General features: G+C 42.1%; 1 long non-coding RNA gene across 1 annotated transcript; it reads left to right on the forward strand.

Annotated features, from left to right (window-relative positions):
* The first annotated feature begins 18,374 nt into the window (after window positions 1-18,374).
* Gm40776 lies at window positions 18,375-18,790 on the forward strand. The gene is made up of 2 exons (XR_001779699.2): window positions 18,375-18,501; window positions 18,599-18,790. It is a non-coding gene; the product is annotated as a predicted gene, 40776 (long non-coding RNA).
* Window positions 18,791-21,780: the final 2,990 nt, after the last annotated feature.

The raw sequence follows: 21,780 nt of genomic DNA on the forward strand, positions 1-21,780 counted from the left end.
ACAAACATAAACGTGAACACGTGTATGCTGGCCGAGAGCCAGTGTGCCACAGGAAGACAGAAAGTAGAAAAATAAAAATAACCCCAATGAGGGGAGAAAGAAGAGGGGCAGAGGAACAAACTCCGTGTGGATTTTAGTCCATTAATAATCATGTTTGAAATAATTATGTAGTCTTTGAAACTGAGATTTGCAAGACTGTTAATAATAGCAAAAGGTACTGTCTTAGCTAAGAAGCACACTATGCACAAAGCACAATCAGGAGCTGAATGTAAAAAAGTTGGAAAATACACACTGAAGTGTGCCCTTCCAGCTCTGTGTGAAAACCCCAACTCTGGGTGGAGCATATTTGGAGAGAGGCCACCAATGATACATGAGGTTATAAAGGGGGAGCTCTCTGCAGTGGAAGGAGCATCCTTGTGGAGAAGGGATGCCCTTGCTGTTTTCCTTCCTTCTCCCTCTTCTGTCTCCCCTCCATCTTCCTCCATCCTTTTTGTCCCCTTTTTCTCTCCCTCCTTCCTTTCTCCTTTTGTTTGAAAGCACAGCAAGAAGGCACCCAACTGCGAGCCAAGAAGAAAAGCCTCCCAAACACTAACTCTGGCACCTTGCTCTTAGACGCCCAGTCTCCAGGACGGGAAGAAAATCAATTTCTATTGTTCTGGCCACTGAACCCACCCTATTTAGTAATGAACCCCAAACATAAAATATACACAAGGCCAAATAAAAGGAAGATGACTGGATATAAATGTATTAGACAAAGAATATATCTGAGGGGGGACCAAATTTCATAATGAAAAAGGAGTCAAGTGGTTGAAAGTACATTACAACCCCAAGTGCTTATGTCCTGGTAGCGTTCAATATACACGAAGTGAAGTTCATAGAACTGCAAAATGGATAAATCTACAAATATGGATACACTAGTGACAGTCTCGATTATCAATAGACAATAAAACGAAAATTAAGTAAAGAGATAGAGAGCAAAATTGTCCATGACCATGACCTAATTTGTATTTATAACACACTCCACCAGCCGCAGCTGTCTACACATTCCTCTCAAGTGGGCATGGAATGTTTACCAAGATAGTTCGTATTCTGGGCCATGAAACCTGTCCTAATAAATACAAATGAATTCCAGTTCAAAAAAGCATGTGTTCTACTATTCAGATTAAATTAGGATAAATAACAAAAAAGGAGGGATTTTTTTTTTTTTGTAAAAATGCTCGTACTTCTGAATCCCACGTGAATAAATAAACAATGCTCAGGGAATATTAGAAAGTGCTTTCCATTAACTGAATGTTCAAAAAGAACTGAACAAATCCTCGTGATGCCACTGAGGAACTAGGGTAGATTAGGGGAAACTGAAAATACGAGATGTCTTTATGGGGGGGGAGAGAGAAGAGGAGAGAGAGAGAGAGAGAGAGAGAGAGAGAGAGAGAGAGAGAGAGAGAGAGAGAGAGAGAGAGAGATTTCAATGCAATGATCTAGGCTGCCCCTTAAGAAGGCAGGAAAATTCATTGTAAAACCATAGTCAACTGAAGAAGTTATAAAGATCAGAATGAAGCTCAGGTAAATATGGCTTTGAAGAACAATAGAGAAATCAATTAGACCAGAGATGAACAGAGAACAGTAAGATGGTGAGCCTTTGGACAGGCTGCTAGGTGTGCAGAGACAGAGATAGCCAACATCAGGGACTAAATGTAATTTCATTAAAGCTTTATAGACATTTATAGTATAATAAAAACATGAGAAATTTCATACTAAAGTTAGAATTAAATATTTTCTGAAAAGTGTAAACTACAAAAGTTGACTGAAGGAAAAGAGGAGGAGGAGGAGAAAAAGAAGGAGGAGGAGGAGGAGGAGGAGGAGGAGGAGGAGGAGAAGAAGAAGAAGAAGAAGAAGAAGAAGAAGAAGAAGAAGAAGAAGAAGAAGAAGAAGAAGAAGAAGAAGAAGAAGAAGAAGAAGAAGAAGAAGACACCAATGACCCTTCACCAATGATAGCTGCATGTCTAGACGTCTGGAAGGAAAATACCCTACAAAGGAAAAGCCAAAACTGGAGTTTCATATGAGAATTCTAGCAATTACTTCAAGAAGAAATAATTACAATGTATACAATGTTTTAAAATATTTAGGAGAAAAACTATTTTCTACGTGAGATACCTGCTCTTATACCAATTAAGCAGTGGCATTAAAAGAAAAGAACTATAAACTAATGTCTGTTGTAAACACAAATGAAAAAACTTATAACAACAATATTTTAAGAAATTTAATCCGGTCTGATACACAATTATGAGGGGGAACTTACACAAGGGACAGAGAGTTGGTTTAACACTCAAATATAAACATAATTCATCATATTAAAAAAATTAAAAAGAAAAAAATCATGATTATATCAGGAGGCTTAGGAAAAAACTGACAAAATCGGTAACAATTTCTAATTGAAAATGTGACCTTTCTTGTCCTGGTTAATTTATTTGTCAACTGACACAGCCTGGGGTCATCTGAGAGGAGAGGCTCTGCTACGAAATTAGCTAGATCATACTGGCCTGTGAGCACCTCTGTGGCAGGTTGTCTTGATTGTTAGTTGTTGTAGATGGCCCCGCCTCTGCTGTGCTGTCAATCTTCCCTGAGCCAGTAGTCCTAGGCTACAAGAAAGCTTGCTAAGTATAAGCCAGCGAGAAGACCCTCAAGCATCATTCCTCCTTAGTTTCTGAGCACTTCGTAGTTGAGAATTCCTGATTAGAGGCGATGCTGTGTGGAGCTGTGTGGATGCTGTGTGTGTAGGCCTGCCTCTAAGGTCCCGCTTACATTTCCGTCCTGACTTCTCTCCATAATGGACGCCCCTCGATGACTGGACCTGAACGTGCAAGCCAAATACATCCTTTCCTTGCCCAAGGTTGTGCTTTCTCGGAGTGTTTTTGGACGGCAATAGGAAGAAAGCTAGAACACCCATCAACATAATAGAGTACATACAGGAAAACTAAAGACAACACTTAGCCGTGAAGACTGAATGCTCGGCTTCTTGGGGGAACAAAAGGGAAAAGACAGAGCGCTCGTTCTTAAAGCTTGAATGACGTCGCATTGAAGACTCTTGCCAGCGCAATCAGACAAGAAAAAGAAATGAAAGATATTCAGAGTGAATAATAAACAAAACTCTCTTCCTGTATTGGCATGATTAGAAAAACTACAGAAATGTAGGGGAAACTTGTATATATTAGAAATGTAGGAAAAACTTGAATATATTACAATACACACACACACACATATATGTGTGTGTGTGTGTGTGTGTGTGTGTGTGTGTGTGTGTGTGTGTGTACTGGGAAAAGAATATAAATAAAGAAAACACTTTGGATCAGAAAAATCAAAGATTTAGGGTGTAAGTCCAATAATTACATGCTACAACTACTGAGAAAAACTAAAGACCTAAATAAATGAAAGGCATGTATCTTGGCCATGAATGAGAAAACCCCACACTGATAAGATATTGATTCTTTGAATTAACCTACATATCCTATGCAATCCTCAAAGCAGGAAGCTGGTTCTAATATTCTTACAGAAATGCAAAGGACATGTAATGGTCAAAATAATTTTGCCAAATCAAAGTGGAAAGGCTCCAAACAATACGTCTTCCATACATCTTATAAAACTAGCAAACACTGTAATAATGTTAGTATCAAGACAAATACTGAATCAGAATACAGGGTCCAGGCATAGACCCACACGTATTTGAATAGCAGATACTGGACAAAGGTACAAAAGAAGACTGGTGAAGAAATGAGAGCCATTCACCAGAAATTACTGGGGCAATGGCTCGTACCTGCTATGATGATCAGAGTTAATTATCACTTTGACAGAATGTAGAATTACCAAGGAGAGAAGCCTCGGGAAGGAGTCTCTCCACTGAAATTAGCCTCCAAGAATGTCTACGTGTAATTACCTTGCTTATGCTCGTCGATGTGAGGACATTTGTGGGTAGAACGATTCTTGGGTCAGGGGATTCTGTCCTGTATGAATTTGGGAAAATGGGTTGACAACTAGGATGAGTTTTTGTTCTCCACTTCTGGTCAGTGGACATGATGTGACCAATAGCTTCAAGCTCCCGCCACCTTGGTTTCCTAGACATGATGTACTGGACTCTTGGACTGCAGGACATGATAAACCCTTTCTCCTTAAGTTTCTTCGCTGAGGTATTTTATCCTGGTAACCAGAAAAGAAACTAAGACACCTGTTAAAAGATACAAACAAGATTTTTGTTCAATATTTAACCATGTGTAAGGATTAGCTTGGAACTGGTCACAGATATAAAGCTAAACCTATAAAACCAAGGAGGGAAATCGCTATAATCATAGCAAAGATTATGTGAACAAAAGACCAAATTACAATTCAAAAGGGGGCTAGGGTAAAGAAAATATGTTTTCTTCACAAGATGTTGTTAAGAGAATAAGCAATTCACAGAGTGAGAGAAAGTATTCATGAATCATATATTTGATCAAAGACTTGCATGCAGAACATATAAAAAAACAATAAGTTTAACTAATAGGAATTTTCAATTTTATAAAAATGTCCAAAGACCTAATTAGAAATTTTTCCATAAAAGATATGAATACCAAAAGCATAAAAATATGATCAATAAAGATAGGCACTAGGAAAAGAAAAAGAAAATAAGATATATCTCACCGTGCACCTCTGGTTAGTCTGGGATTTGCTATGTAGACCAGGCTAGCCTCCTATTTATAGCGATCCAACTGCCTCTGCCTCCTTGGGAGGACATGGAAGTGAAAAGGCAATGTGATTATATGTATTTTTAACATTTAGGTTAATTTAAATTAAAAAAAATACTTTAAATGTTTACAGTATTCATTTGTCGGTTATACCAGCATGAAGTTGGTAGTGATAACAAAAATAATAATAGGAAAATAAAGTAAAAGTAAATATAGTAGTGACAGCTGCTTTAACTTTTCTCTCTGTAAAATTTCTTCTGAGGATTGCCTCATAACTCTGAGCAGAATGGCACTTATTTTTCTTGATATAATATGATTTTATGTGTTTTTGTATGTGTATATGTGTTTGTGTATGTATGTGTACGTATATTTGTATGTTTGTATGTATGTTTGTGTGTGTGCATTTGTGTGTATGTGTGTGTGCTTGTATGTCTATCTGTATTTGTGTGTGTATGTGTGTGTCTTTGTGTGTGTGTGTAGATTTTTGTCAAACTACTCTGTCCTCTTTCCGAATTCTACTCATTGAAATATTAATGCTGAGTTTTGTGCTTTTCCTTCATCACCATCAAAAACATTCACGTGTCTCCTTCTGTATACCAGACATTGTTATTCTATGACATAATTCTTCTATATTTTCAGAATAACTTGGTAAGATACTTACAATAAGAACCAAGGTATTAGAAAGCAATTTGTCCAAGTTGAAGTTGGAGTAAAATTTGAAATGGATGAATTCTTGCTTTAAGAGTTACACTCTCTGAAAATATTTAATTAAAAAAACCACACACACACACAAAGAATTACACTCTCTATAAGCAAGGATGCTGTGCTGCCTCAATACAATATTTTTATGATTAAAACATTTAAGTAATGCCCTAAGAACCTTAACTAGCCCTTCTAATGTAGACATACCGTCTCCTGGTTCCCTTCATGTTTGGCTGCATTTTATTCTCTCCAATCTTCTGTCCCAGTAGACTATGACATAGGTTTCATCAATGCAATTAATTTTACAGGTATTGTCTATGAATTTATTTTTATGTTTTTTAAAAATTGATTCTTCATGACATCTGTAGGGAGCTAGCTGTCATGTGACATCAGGCCCACTGAGCCTACGTGGCAGGGGTATCCTTGCTAGGTCACTCGTGTAAGTAGCAAGGGTCTGGAGGTTAGGAGGAACCATATCATAAGGACCTACTATGCCTTTGTCTCGTCACATGGTCACTCAGTTTTTGAGTCATTCGTTTGCAAGAAAACCCCATGTCCTCCTGAAAGGAATGCTTCACAGAGCCAACAACTACCAGTTACAACTTGGACTGGTGTCTGCCGTGTCTGTTGCAAGGCTGTTGTCCTGCAGTTGCATTTCAGTACAAAGCTGAGAAAGATGCACTCCTTCTCAGGGCTGGTGGCTTCCTCTTGGATTCCTCTCTGTTTGTCTGGAATAATTTCTTTCAGATCTAGTTTGTGGGTGGCCAATGTTCAGAGTCCTTGCAAGTTAAAAAACAAAACAAAACAAAACAAACAAACAAACAAAAAAAAAACACCTCCTTCTTGATGGATGGATAGGCTAGGCAGAGAGCCTTGTGCTCTAAACCAGTCAGTTCCCAGCAGCTGATGCTCCACCCAGTGCCAATCAGACTCTTTTTTTTTTTTTTTTTTTTTTTTTTTTTGGTTTTTCGAGACAGGGTTTCTCTGTGTAGCCCTGGCTGTCCTGGAACTCACTCTGTAGACCAGGCTGGCCTTGAACTCAGAAATCCGCCAGCCTCTGCCTCCCAAGTGCTGGGAATAAAGGTGAGCGCCACCATGCCCAGCCGCCAATCAGATTCTCATTTCCTGTCCAGTACTCGCTCCGAGTTTTCAGAATCCCCCCTTTACCCTCATTGCCTAAAATGTCACAAGTGCATGGCTCGAGTCCATTTTGTTCATTTACCCTACTTTGCATTTTCTGGTCTCTGCTACAGTGAAATCCTGTTTCTTCACGTCTGGAAATTCGTCTCTTCTTCTGTTTGGTCTATTTTCTTGTCCTGGCATCTTCTGGATGTTAAGACTTTTGGATATTACCAATAACATTTTTTATCTTTGCTTTTTGTTTCCCCCTTCCTGGGCTGCCTCTTAGATTTCTAATTTGGACAATTAGCTTTGTGTTCTAAGGAGTCCATTTGGTTTCTATTGCTCTGTTTCTTGGCAGCCAGTTCTCACTCTGCAAATGCTTTCCACTGAAATGTTGTTTGTGGAAGGTACTAGATGCGATTACTTCAAAGACAGTTTCTACACCCGAATTACCTATTTGCTCCAGGCTTAGTGAGATTTTTTTTTCTTAACCTGATCTGATCTTTTCATCATTATTTTTCCCTCTGACTTTTTTTTTTTTAAGTGACCCATGACTTTTGATTCCTACGCCGACTGGGAAGGGCCAGCTTGTTCAGCACAGCTATCTACTTTTGTTATGCACAGGATTTTCCTTTACTTATAAGGGCGTGTATCACCGTCAGCCTTGGTTCCAGATCAGCCAAGTGACCGAGGAATAGATTGCCCCTGCTCCAACCTCTCCTAGTGTTTTTCTTTTTGTTTGTTTGGTTGGTTTGGTTGTTTGTTTTTCGCAAAATGGGGATGGTTTTGCTCAGGCGGGATTCACGATGTCAGGCTCCTCCTCGTGAAGGCTCAAAGGCAAGTGTCTTGCTTCTTCTGCCTGAACGTCAGGCACAGGGAGAGGGCTGTGGGCTGGGACTCACGGCTCTTTCACTTGAATCCCTTCCAACCCTCCACTTCTTCAACGTTTGATCCTTTCTCTGTCTCTTTCTCTCTCACACTCTGGGTTCACTGCCAAGAAAAATAGCCCTGGCCCCTACTGCAGACTTCTCCTGTTAATATGATTTAATATGTCAATACAATTCTATGTATTTCCGCTTTTAAGACATTTGTCTATCTCTCTAGTTCCCCAGTGTCCCTGCTCTGAAACCCCTGTGTTGTCTTTATTACTCTTCATTCTATGAGCCTGAGCCTGGTGTGGGGTGGTGGTGGGGATTGTTATACGTGTACCTGTCTGTCACCTTTATCAAGTGTTCCCACTGTGTTCTCTGAGCTTCTCTGAGGCTGCTTCCTTACTTTTAAGGAATATTCATGTGCGTGTGTGTTTGTGTTGCTTCTCCACTGGGCCACAGAGTCGTGTGAACACTTTCTTAATGTTTCTTCTTCTAGTCAGATTTTCAAATACTGAGACCCAGTTTGATATTCTCCTGTCGGTTCAGAGTTGAGTATTTTTTATCAGGGACTCACTAGAAATTCAGTTCTATCATTCCAGTCATTCTCTTCTGAACTTCTTCTGACTTCATAGAGGAGTTTGAATCCATGTTGGACCATGGGAGCTGAGTCCTATCTACCACATCAGACATCCACAGAGCGCAGTTTCTCTGACTCCTCAGTCCTGGACAGATAAACGTAATGTTGTATCTCTGGTAGCTACTATGAGGACTATTCATTGATGAGATATTTAAAAAGAGCTGGGCGTTGGTGGCGCACGCCTTTAATCCCAGCACTCGGGAGGCAGAGGCAGGCGGATTTCTGAGTTCGAGGACAGCCTGGTCTACAGAGTGAGTTCTAGGACAGCCAGGGCTCCCCCTCCACCCCCTGCAAACAAAGCTGTGAAACTGGGAAAGTAGAATTATGATCCAAGAACTCCTGAGATACTGGCATAGGTAGTTTCTAATTTGTACACTGTTATATGTACCACCTGAACAAAAGCTATTCAGGCCTCTTGGTTATCTGTCCCTACCGCAGACTTCTCTTGCTAATATGATACAATATGTCATTCCGTTAACCAACGGCAGTGTACACTAAGGACCAAGTTTGAAATAAAGTATTCTTACATTGATAGAAACAGGCATCGAACTAACTGTGTATTTAGTCAGCTATGTAAAAGGCAACTTCACAGCTCCAACTTATTTCTCATGAGCAAAAGTGAGCATTCTTAACAAGCACCTCAGGTTGTCATAAAGCCACTGCTCATTTAAGAATAGACAACACTTAAAAATTACTGAAAAAAATGGACAAAGCTGAGTATATTAACCAAACACAGCACAGCTATGATGATATTCTATTAGAGCAGGCAGAGTTTTAAAAACTAAAAGAAAATATTTTGACAAAATTAATGTTAGAATCATCAATTAGCACAAAGATTTTCCCCGTTGTTTAAAGTTTCTTAGAATATTCTCTGCCTCTGACTTCTTAAAAAGACGATTTGTTAACAGGATGAGATAGGGTTCTTACAATCTCATGCAGAGGAAATATCTCAGATATTTTTTAAAAAAAACATAGGCTCTGTGTGTGTGTGTGTGTGTGTGTGTGTGTGTGTGTGTGTGTGTGTAGGAGTGAAGAAGTCTTTACAAACTAATCAGTAATGACATTATATTGGAAAAACCTGCCTTGTATGCTCTCAGTAGGTCATGTGTGGGTGAAAGCTGCATGTTCAAACCTGTTACTGTTATTGCGCAACCCCCACTCCCAGCTGCACCCCAACCCCAACCCCAGACTTTGGTTGAGAATAATAAACCCACATTCAGTCCACATGTGTACCAGCTTTTACATACAAGACGCCTAGTATCTTTTCCACTCTCTGGGCAAATGGACTATGTCAGTAACATTTCTGGAATGTTAGCTATGAGGACCCAGAGACAAAACGTTAGCTGGAATTTATGAGGCCATCTCAGAAAAATTACTTCATCATGCCATTTCCATTTTCTCCTCTAAACAAGGAGGTGAAATACCCCAGTTTCTATAGCCATGTGGTGCTTGGCGTGCCCAGGAGTGAGCGAGCCTGGTGCTTGGCGTGCCCAAGAACGAGCGAGCGAGCCAGCCTTCCGGGTTGCCTGCCTTGACAGCTGGATCTGTGTGGGTCTCTAATCGCGCGCTCTCCCTGGCTAGTTGTTCTTAGCTCATAGAGTACCATGCGCGTTCACACCTCCTTCTCTTTGCTGGAAACCTGGCCCTGGCTGTCCTTAGTCGCCGGGCGGCTTCCTATTCCATTTTCAAGGCTCAGTTCTGGCACTGTTAGGGGAAGCCTTCTGTGACTTTCTGAAGCAGTAAGCTCCACGGAGGTATAGTTACAAGTAGAAAACGAGACTGGAAAGTGCCGGGATCTTGCTTTACAGGAGCGGCTGGCTCAGTGAGGTGAGCCTTTTGAGCCTTCGTCTTTGCCTATCTGTAAAACGTCTCCCTCTCTGAACTGTCTCAAAGAACTCTCTCCCTTTCTTTGCTGTATGAAGACATAGCAAGAAGGTGGGCTGTTTGAAAGCAAGAAGAACTGGAGACCTAATCAGTTAATACCTTAGTCTTGAACTCTCTAGCCTCTAACATAAATGCCCCAGCCAGCCATCCTTGGCATAAGTTCAGTCTAAGGGGTAGCTTCCTTATCTATAAAACAGTGGAAACAATCGTCCCTGCATCGGGAAACTACTGGAGGCAGTGCCCAGCATCTAATTCGTATTTCTAATTGCTAGGAACTAGGAGTGTTAAGTCTTATCCCTACAAGGCAATAAAGAAACAAAGGCTCTCAACAAATATTTAGTAGATGAATAATGCAAAGCCGTAACAGAGCGAGGCCATAAATATGGATTTCGGAACCCAGGTGGTTTCTATGAATGACTGATGTCAGAGAACAAAAATTTAAACATTCTTATGATTAAGCCCCAACAACATACTCATTGGCCCAAAGGCAGAAATCAAAAGAAATAATGAGCTCATCTGCCTAATGTCACGAAAGCCTTCAGCAAAGGGAAGCCAAGGAGCTCTTTGCACAAATGTTCCTTTTGCAACTTGGCTGCAGTGCGAATTGCTTCTTTTGTTTTTTAAATAAGCTTATGAACTTTGTTTAATTATTACCCAAATACACTACACTCCGGTGAGGTCGCGTTTGGAAATATTCATACCCGCCTTTAAATGACTCAAACCCCAAGGAAGATCTTATTGCTGCTCATCCAAACTGTGCTCAAAATCAATTTCATGTGATGTAAAAATTGGGGGGGGGGGAACATCTGAGTTGGATCTTTGTTTTATGTGGGGCTTGTAGACAGTGAGCGTACACCAAATGGCATTTGGGGGTGCTATCATTAAAGCCGATGACAGAGCCAAGCACATCCAACCAATAGGAAAAGTGGTAACACCACAAAAAATAACAACAACAACAACAACAACATCAACCCTTAGGAACATAATTGTAATATATACAACTGATCATTAAGACATAATTATCTATTTGTATTTGTTTATCTGCTTGCTTGAGACAGGATCTTGCTCTGTAGTCCATGCTGGTCTTGAACTCACAGCAACCTCCTTGCCTTAGCTACCTGAATACTTGGATTGGATTGCATACACACACACACACACACACACACACACACACACACACACACACACAAACACACACTATCATGCCTGGCTTAAGAACATCATTTTCTCGGAATCAAGTTTTAAATACACGTATTTTGAAGATCCTTTAAAAGTATGATCCACGTTGAGGGGCATCTGGGTTCTTTCCAGCTTCTGGCTATTATAAATAAGGCTGCTGTGAACATAGTGGAGCATGTGTCCTTCTAACCGGTTGGGACATCTTCTGGATATATGCCCAGGAGAGGTATTGCGGGATCCTCCGGTAGTACTATGTCCAATTTTCTGAGGAACCGCCAGACTGATTTCCAGAGTGGTTGTACAAGCTTGCAATCCCACCAACAATGGAGGAGTGTTCCTCTTTCTCCACATCCTCGCCAGCATCTGCTGTCACCTGAATTTTTGATCTTAGCCATTCTGACTGGTGTGAGATGGAATCTCAGGGTTGTTTTGATTTGCATTTCTCTGATGATTAAGGATGCTGAACATTTTTTCAGGTGCTTCTCAGCCATTTGGTATTCCTCAGGTGAGAATTCTTTGTTTAGCTCTGAGCCCAATTTTTTAATGGGGTTATTTGATTTTCTGGAGTTCACCTTCTTGAGTTCTTTATATATATTGGATATTAGTCCCCTATCTGATTTAGGATAGGTAAAGATCCTTTCCCAATCTGTTGGTGGTCTTTTTGTCTTATTGACGGTGTCTTTTGCCTTGCAGAAACTTTGCAGTTTCATGAGGTCCCATTTGTCAATTCTCGATCTTACAGCACAAGCCATTGCTGTTCTATTCAGGAATTTTCCCCCTGTGCCCATCTCTTCAAGGCTTTTCCCCACTTTCTCCTCTATAAGTTTCAGTGTCTCTGGTTTTATGTGGAGTTCCTTGATCCACTTAGATTTGACCTTAGTACAAGGAGATAGGAATGGATCGATTCGCATTCTTCTACATGATAACAACCAGTTGTGCCAGCACCATTTGTTGAAAATGCCATCTTTCTTCCACTGGATGGTTTTAGCTCCCTTGTCGAAGATCAAGTGACCATAGGTGTGTGGGTTCATTTCTGGGTCTTCAATTCTATTCCATTGGTCTACTTGTCTGTCACTATACCAGTACCATGCAGTTTTTATCACAATTGCTCTGTAGTACAGCTTTAGGTCAGGAATGGTGATTCCACCAGAGGTTCTTTTATCCTTGAGAAGAGTTTTTGCTATCCTAGGTTTTTTGTTATTCCAGATGAATTTGCAGATTGCTCTTTCTAATTCGTTGAAGAATTGAGTTGGAATTTTGATGGGGATTGCATTGAATCTGTAGATTGCTTTTGGCAAGATAGCCAAGAACCCAGATGCCCCTCAACAGAGGAGTGGATAAAAAAAAATGTGGTACATTTACACAATGGAGTACTACTCAGTTATTAAAAGGAATGAATTTATGAAATTCCTAGGCAAATGGTTGGACCTGGAGGGCATCATTCTGAGTGAGATAACACAATCACAAAAGAACTCAAATGATATGTACTCACTGATAAGTGGATATTAGCCCAGAAACTTAGTATACCCGAGATATAAGATATAATTTGCAAAACACGTGAAACTGAAGAAGAAGGAAGACCAAAGTGTGGACACTTTGCCCCTTCTTAGAATTGGAAACAATCACCCATGGAAGGAGTTACAGAGACAAAGTTTGGAGCTGAGACAAAAGGATGGACCATCTATAGACTGCCATACCCAGGGATCCATCCCATAATTAGCCTCCAAATGATGACACCATTGCATACACTAGCAAGCGTTTGCTGAAAGGACCCTGATATAGCTGTCTCTTGTGAGACTAGGCCAGGGCCTAGCAAACACATAAGTGGATGCTCACAGTCAGCTATTGCATGGATCACAGGGCCCCCAATGGAGGAGCTAGAGAAAGTATCCAAAAAGCTAAAGATATCTGCAACCCTGTAGGTGCAACAACATTATGAACTAACCAATACCCTGGAGCTCTTGACTCTAGCTGCATATGTATCAAAAGATGGCCTAGTCGGCCATCACTGGAAAGAGAGGCCCATTGGACACGCAAACTTTATATGCCCTAGTACAGGGGAACGCCAGGGCCAAAAAGTGGGAATGGGTGGGTAGGGGAGTAGGGGGGAGGGCATGGGGGACTTTTGGGCTAGCATTGGAAATGTAATTGAGGAAAATACGTTTAAAAAAAAAAAAAAGCATGATCCACGAAAGAGGCATTTAGAAACAGCTGTGAGTTTTTTTATTTTATTTTTTCAGAGTAAATGCAAACAGTTGGCTCAGTCCAAACTAGCTGAGAGGGCTGAAGTTCCTAAGAGAGCTGGGGTGGGGCGGGGCGGGGTTCAGGATCCCAAGACCATGTACTCTCTTACCTTACTTTCCGAGAGGTGGTAATAGAAACATTAGGAACTTTGCATCCTTGGAAAGTTGATCAGTCTTAAGAAAAGCCTTTCCAGAGGTCATCACAGACAACATGTCTTTCTTTATCAACTGACAGAAACTGACTGTGACCGGAGAGGCCGAGAAGCCAGAGAGGAAGGAGAGATTCAGTCTCCAGAGCACATAAGGGAAGCTGGGTACGGCGGCAAAGGCGTGCAGTCCCAGCACTTGGCAGGCTGAGGCAATGAGGAGGTTTTGAGTTTTAGTCCATCTGAGCTATAGAGTCAGTAGCTTATAACAGCATGAGATACAGAGTTGAGAATCTGTCTCAGACAACAGACTAGACATCCCTGAACAAGCTAAAACCCCCTAACCCAATATCTTAGTGTTTCCATTGCTATGAAGCGACACCATGACCAAAGGCAACTCTAATAAAGGACATTTAATTGGGGCTGGCTTACAGGTTCAGAGGTTCAGTCCATTATCATCAAGGTGGGAATCATGGCAGCATCCAGGCAGGCATGGTGCGGGATAAGCTGAGAGTACTACATCTTGAGAGGCTGTCTTCCAGGCAGCTAGGAAAAGGGTCTCAAAACCCATCACCAGAGAGACACAATTTCTCCAACAAGGCCACACCTCCTAATAGTGCCATTCCCTGGACCACACATATTCAAACCGCCAGAAGCAGAGTATGTACATTTTGTACAAATGTACAAGCAACATACACACTCACTATACACAACACAGCAATACCCTTCCCGTGTCTCAAATGTAATGGCTGCTATTGAGACTCAGTTTAACTCTACACTCCTTTTGTCTGTGGGTTTTATGTTACCTTGATTTTTATTCTATTCAAATGGAGAGGTAAGTTTATACTTCACATAACATTCCATTTTGACAAAGAGAGTAAAATAAGCTGAAAGTGTTGTGTGCCACGCTGTTTGGCCCCATTTCCTCTGTGTGGTCTAGCTCAGGTTGTGGCAGACAGTGTTCAGATTTGGTACCTCACTTCTATCCCAATTAGCTTATTTTATTTTATTTTATTTTATTTAAGAAGCAAATGAATCCTCAATATATACATCTATCCAAAACTTCCCTTTCGAAGTGCCAATATACAGACATGAAGGCCCAACAGGCTAAAATTTATTTTCTATTGATGTGTCAAATTAATTACTCCAAATGTTAAAGCTTTTAAAACAACGCGTTTATTATCTTACAGTTCTATAAGTTAGAAGTTTGGCACTGGTCTCCTTGGGTTTAATGGTTAACCGCCCATGAATGGATTGGGGGCTGTCTTAGACAGGGTTTCTATTCCTGCACAAACATCATGGCCAAGAAGCAAGCTGTGGAGGAAAGGGTTTATTCAGCTTACACTTCCACACTGCTGTTCATCACCAAAGGAATTCAGGGCTGGAACTCAAGCAGGTCAGGAAGCAGGAGCTGATGCAGAGGCCATGGAGTGTGCAGCTGACTGGCTTGCTTTCCCTGGCTTGCTCAACCTGCTTTCTTATAGAATCCAGGACTACCAGCCCAGGCCCCACCCACCCCTGATCACTAATTGATAAAATGCCTTACACTGGATCTCATGGAGGCATTTCCTCAAGGGAGACTTCTTTCTCTGTGATAACGTCAGCTTCTGTCAAGTTCACACACAAAACCAGCCAGTGCAGGAGACACCCACAAAATTAGTGCAGCATACTTCCAAGTGTGTTTCTGAGGGTGCTTCTGTGAAGGACATTTGGTTCATTGAGCTGAGAATGAAGGCTTTCCCTGAATATAGGCAGCTTCGTCTGATGGGCTTGGACAAGAGAGAAGAGGACGGGGCTCTCTAGAGTAAGGGTGTTCTCTGATGATGCCCATGCCTGAGGGTTGATCAGACTCCACACTCTTCAGCCTTTGAGTGTAGACTCATACCAGCAAATCTGTGTGAAGCTTCTAGGCCCGTTGCTCAGTGTTGGGAATCACTCATTGCTTTCAGATGTTCTGAGGCCCCCATTTTCTTAGATTTCGTTGCTTTTGGCTTTTCTGGCCCTGCAGCCTCTACATTGCAATAGTAGACCATGTAGCCTCAGACCCTGTGAGTCATTCTAATAACGGCCTAATTATATATGCATTCAGTTGGATCAGTTTCTCCAGGCACCAGTTTGATCAAGATATAGAACTCTCAGCTCCTCCAGTCCCATGTCTGCCTGGATGCTGCCATGCTTCCTACCTTGATGATAATAGACTGAACCTCTGAACCTGTAAGCCAGCCACAAATAACTGTCTTTTATAATAGTTGCCTTGGTCATGGTGTCTGTATGCTCATAGACTGGGACTGAGGTGTCAGCAGGCATGCATCCCTTTTGCCTCCTTCTATGTCTACAGACCTTTTACAGACCAGGAAGATACAGAAGAGCCTCCCCACTCCATCTGATTCTTGGCCTTCACCCCATCTGTCAGTGTAGTCTTCTGTTGTGTGCTTTAATCTCAGCTCTCGCTGCCATAATAAAACACCACTGGTGGTTCAAATGAGAGACGTATGCTTCATGGTGGTTCTCAGGTTGGTTTCAGGGGGGCTTCCCTCCTCTGCAGACAGCAGCCACTACATTATCCTCATGGGGGGTTTCCTGTGCATGCCTACGCTCTGGTGTTGATATTTTGCGTGTGAAGATACCAGCCGTACCATGTTAGCACATCAGTCCGTTCGACAGAGGGCCTGTCTCCCAATATGTCCACATGAGGGGTAGGAACTTCAGCAGGGGAGACTGGTGGGTTCAGTTTGTATGACGCATAAGCCAATAATTCCCACAGGTTCTAGAGGCTAAGAAGGATTCAGTAACACGGTGTCATTAGTAGAACCCCAGTGAGTGCTGCCAGGGTCAAACGAGGAAAGGATGGCAAGACTGACCTTGGTGGGGTGACTAGAAAGAGGAAAGACACTGTATGGGACAGTTGCATTCTGCTACCCCCCAAGTGGTGATAATGGAAGTTTGAACCACTTCCAAGAGGACAACAAACCTTCTCTGGCTTAGGCTCAGGGGACGATCAATAGCAGCACTTACTCAGGGTAAATGGTGGAAGTGGCCACGGGTGCCAAGCCCTCTAGACCACAGGGACAAGACAATTGCACTTCTGTAATGAGTCACAGGTGTCCAGAGATTAATCTGAACACTAATGAGCGGTATATGCTGAGCAGATCCTGGTCAAGTGGCTCGAGGGTCAAGCACTTGAAGACTGCATGGTGAGATAGCATGATGCACGAAAGAGATGAGAAACAAGCCAAGGGTGCTGTTTGTTCCAGAGGAGTGTACCCAGGAAAAGTCTAGAGGGAGGGAAAAGTCAGAGGCAGGAAAAGCTTTTATCTTTATATTCCGTTCTTATCATCCATGAAGGTCATTGGGTTAATCGGCTCATTATTCACCATTTGCGATAGGACACAGAGGAGAGGCCCGAGTCAATTTAAAGGCCTTACTGTTTTCAAGAGGAAAAAAAAATAACTCAGGGAGTGGGAGACACAGACGACTGGGCTAAAGGAAGACAGCAAGAATCTGAAACATGAGAACAACTCAGCTGTAGCCTGTCCACCTCGTCACCGCTAGGCTCTGCCTGCTGTCAGCCACTCACAAGACAAGGCACTGAAAATGTAAAAGTAAGGAGATTATGATGAAAGGAAAGGCTCTTTGTCCTTCTTTTAGTCCTGCCAGATACACGAATATGCAGGCAAATGTAATAGTAGAGAATTAATCCATTACACTGAGATGAATACATAATGTTCCTGGCATTACATTGGCTCCTAAAGAAAAAAGGGGTGGAGGAGCAATCTGCTTAATTAAACCTTAACGAACAGCTAATATTAGCAATGCCTTGGACACATTCCAGGTGTCAAGACTAGAATTCAAACAATAATTCTGAACCACAAGTAATTCTGAAATACAAAACTGCAAAGATACTTCTACAACTAGCAATTGTTTTGCCCAGGGCAGACATTGCTAATCAATCACAGCATTGTTTCCTACTGAACCCTGAGTAAATATCAACGAATGATTCTAGATAGTCACTGCCAATATTTGCAGCAATAACTTTTCTAATTTTTAGCTTCGCCCTGGCCTCATTTCCTCCAAACACACATGATCCTGAGTTATAAGCAGGAGTACCTACAACACAACAGTGATGCTAAGGCAGTAGAAAACAGTCAACAAAACCCAGAAAAAAACCCTGCTATTCATCTATTTCCTCCAATAGAGGTATTCACTCCTGGAAGGAAGGGGAAAGTTTATAAGACCCAGAAAACTTACAAGGAAACTTACAAGGCTCAGGAAGTACATGGAATTTACCAGTTTCATAAAGCCCCTCCTCAATATTACATAATCAGCAAACAATTGGTAGGAACATGCCGTCCCATGTCTGCTTCTCCTGCTTGGGGTAGCCAGGCCCGTTGCACACTATACCAGAGTTGACTGGAGGGAGAGAAGTTTATCTGTGGTGCAGGCAGGATCTTGGTCAGCAATGAGTGTGCTGATAAGGAACACATACACCTGGGAACAGCTTCAGAGAACAGGTTCAGTTTAATGGGGGGAGGGGAACGGGGGGGAGGATCAAAAGATATTTAAGCCTTTGTTTAGTAAGTAAGGGCTATCAGGGTGAGTGTACATCACTGGCCTGGGCCAGGGTGCTAGGAATGCCTCATTTGAATGAGGAGGAATTCCCATATGCTGGACATGAACTTATAAGTGGAAAGGAAATTTAACATGGCTACCTGCCACATGATCTCTTCTAGGGATGCAAAGGCTATATGTGGCAAAACATGAAGGCCTGGGGTGGGTGGAGCCTGCAGGCCTCGGGTAAATGGAGACTGGGGGAAGGGAAGGGGCGGGGCTATTCTTGCTGATCTCAGGATGAGATTTCCAGGGTTTGGACACACCTTGACCCCTCTCATTCCAGGCCTGCTTTCCCTGGTTCCAAGGCTCCCTGGCTCCACACTGGCAGAGGGGACCCTGCCATGGAGTGGCCTGAACGTTAAGCAGGGAGATCCTGGGATTGGAGCGTCTGTAAGTCATCTCCCATGTGGGAATAGTCTTCTTAGTGATGAAGCTGTCTTCAGGTTCATCATGCTCTTATCAGTACCTCTCACTCATGTGTCTGCAGGTAAACCCCAGAAATGCATTGGCTCACCAAGCTACACTTGTGAATCCCTCTTGGGCCCATTGTTGGTGTTCCAGGTCATAGAATGTGATATGAGAAAGTGTACGGCTCAGCGTGATTCCTCAAGACACCAAGAATGCAGTGTGACCATGTGACTTCATTGCTTCACCATAACTAAAGTCCACACATACTGTCTGCCGTGACTTCATTGCCTTCTTACTTTTCTTTGAAATAATACAATGTGTTTTCTAATAAAATTATATGATGAACCGGCAACATACACCAGCAGATATGAGACCACCAACACACATACATCAGAGGACTGTCAGGTCGGTGTTCATTCAGAGAAGATGCACCTAACCCTCAAGAGACTGGAGGCCCCAGGAAGTTTAGAGATCAGATGGGGGGGGACATCCACGTGGAGACAGGGAGGTGGGGAGGAGGTATGAGATGTGGAGCAGTAGGAGGGTGGACGGAGAGGAGGGGAATAAAATACGGAGTGTAAATTAATGAATTAATTAAAAATGCAAAAAATGCAAATACTCATATTCTAATGAAACAGAAGAAAATTAAAATGGAGAACAGACACTGTGTTAGTTACTTCTCCTGCTGCTGTGACCAATGGCCTCACAAGGAGCAACTTAAGCGAGGAGCGATTTACCTCCATCTTTGGAGGCAAGTTTTGTGTCTTATTTTCGGTGTAATATGTGCTTCTATTTGAAGTGTTTCTTTCTCTTTTTTTAGCCTATTTGCTTCTAATTGGATAAAAACATAACCGAGGTATAATTTATGAAGCAATCACCAGTTGGTGTATACAAGTTTTTTCCCAGGTTTGATTTTTGCCACTAGATGTGATTACTTTGAACACAAATTGTGTGAACATCATTGGTGACACATTCCTGAGGCCAATTGGCAGGCAAACTCAACTGCAATTTTTTTAAGCTCAGGGGCAAACTATCGAGGTGCTTTCCAGAAGGCGCTGCTAATTCCACCCCGTAAAGCATCTAATGAGTACATTGCACCACATGGTTTTGGAAACATTGATCATGACTGTTTTATTGATTACCGATACTGCACTGATGAAAAAGAAACCCACTGCTTCGATTTACATTGCTTTGATTCACAAGGAAGGTTCTCGATCGATTTGTTTCTCATGTAACTTTTAAGAACAGTCTTTTGTCTACTTTTTAATTTCTTACTGTTTTTCTTATTGACTCGAAATGTCCTTGCTAGGTTTAATTGGGTCTGTGGAACTTGAAAGTGTACGGGCTTCTCAAGTTCTTAAGGTAAAGGCCTCTAAGGCTCTTGTGTGAAGACTTGGTCAATCCCCTACCTCACCTCAGTTTGCAAGGACAACCTGTGGTCTTGAAACATTTTCATTCCAATCAAGCTCATCATAGAAGCCAGACACACAAGATGCTCTGCCTGCGTGAATCGTCATCACTTTCTTGCACAAGGGTCTCTTCTAAGCTTTCTGCATGAAAACCCAGAATGGCTGTTTCAACGGCTATGTTAATTATTCCAATTGCCTTTTGGTATAATCACAAAAAAAAAAAAAGCCCTGGGTCCTCAGCACGGTCTGTGTAGCCCTACCCACACTGGTCTCTCCTCTACCCCTACTTGTTTTAGATCATGTAGGGCTCAAGAGGCACATGAGGTTCTCAACCTGTGGGTTGTGACCCCATTTGAGGTCACATATCAGGTATTGTGCATATCAGATATTTATATTACAATTCCTAACCATAGTACAATTATGAAGTAACAACAAAGTAGTTTTATGGCTGGGGTCACCACAGCATGAGGGACTGTAGCAAAGGGTCACAGCACTGGAAAGGTTGGGAACCAGTGCCATACAGCATCCTTCTCCCAGAGGAGCTTGACCTTCCTCCCAGTCTTTTATCCTTCTTCCCAACATCACTTGCTTTCCTGCACTTTATGCAATTCACAGCTAACATTCTAACGATTATCCGTCAATCACCCACCTTCGAGACTAAAATGCAATCCCCAGAGACCCCTTTGCTGTGTGCCAGCGTGTGCCCAGGAGGCCAGATAGGAGGAAACAGTGGAGGAGACGGTACAGTGAAGTGAGATCTTTCTGGGGAGAGGGAAATGCCAGTGTCTGCTTCAGGGCAGTATCATCTTGGCCAACTTCATGCCTTCCAGCCACACAGAGACTGTGAAATGCCTGGGACACAGTGTAGCTGAGGAAACCCTGCCATGATGATACACACCTTTCCAAAGAGCTATGCTTCCCTCCCTCACTCTGCCTAGGTCCAAAATTACACTGTAGCCCCTCACACATTGGATGATGAACAAACAATACGCACCTCTGTGAGAACAATTCTCTTCTCTCAAAAATGACCCTTAGCTCTGTAGCCATCTGAATTCCATTGAGACCTGGCTGGAAACACCCCCTTTGAAGCTTTGTATCCAGGGCCACTACAAATGACCTTCTAAAGAAATATAAACTCCTCCCGGTCATTGTTAGTGTTGTTGTTTTGATAAACCAAGCGCAACAAGCATGACTACTGTGTTCTATCCTTCAAGTGCCTTTATCAAACCTTATCTGAAATCTCTCTTTCCATGGTTTCCATGAGAGACTGAAAATATTAAATGACAAACTTCAGAAATAAGTAATTAAATTTTTTTAAACTGCATACCACACTGAGTAGAATCTCATACTATACCACCTGGGCCATGGATACATTCCATACATCCAAGGTATGCATGCTCATATACATTAAACACCAATCGTATGTAACCGCCAGGGTTATCAGGTCAGTTTTCACAGACTCACGAGTAGCATCCATTCTTGCAATAACAGCCTCAAACAGTCAACATTGTACTGATCCCAAACATTTTATCATTTTATCTCACTGTATGTTATTCTAGTTCATTGTTAGCCGATTGTCACCTCTTTCTGAGCCTACTTTATGTAAATATAGTGTTCAGTGTTATCAACCGCTTCAGATATTCAGGAAACGGTGAAGAGAGGCCTGCAGGGAAGAGAGGGGCAGGAGAGGAGTCTAGCCTGGGAGAGTATGTTTGCTGGTGAGTTGGGTTTAGCTGGTCTTTACAAACTTACCCTTGGCCTGTGTGTGTATATGTCCAATGATCTCTTTAAACCTGAAAGCTGCCCGAAGTTCTTTTCAATGGACGAGTAAGTGGGATTTCACTCAAAGGCT

Source organism: Mus musculus, chromosome 10, assembly GCF_000001635.26.
Source record: "Mus musculus strain C57BL/6J chromosome 10, GRCm38.p6 C57BL/6J".
Classification (NCBI taxonomy): Eukaryota; Metazoa; Chordata; class Mammalia; order Rodentia; family Muridae; genus Mus; species Mus musculus.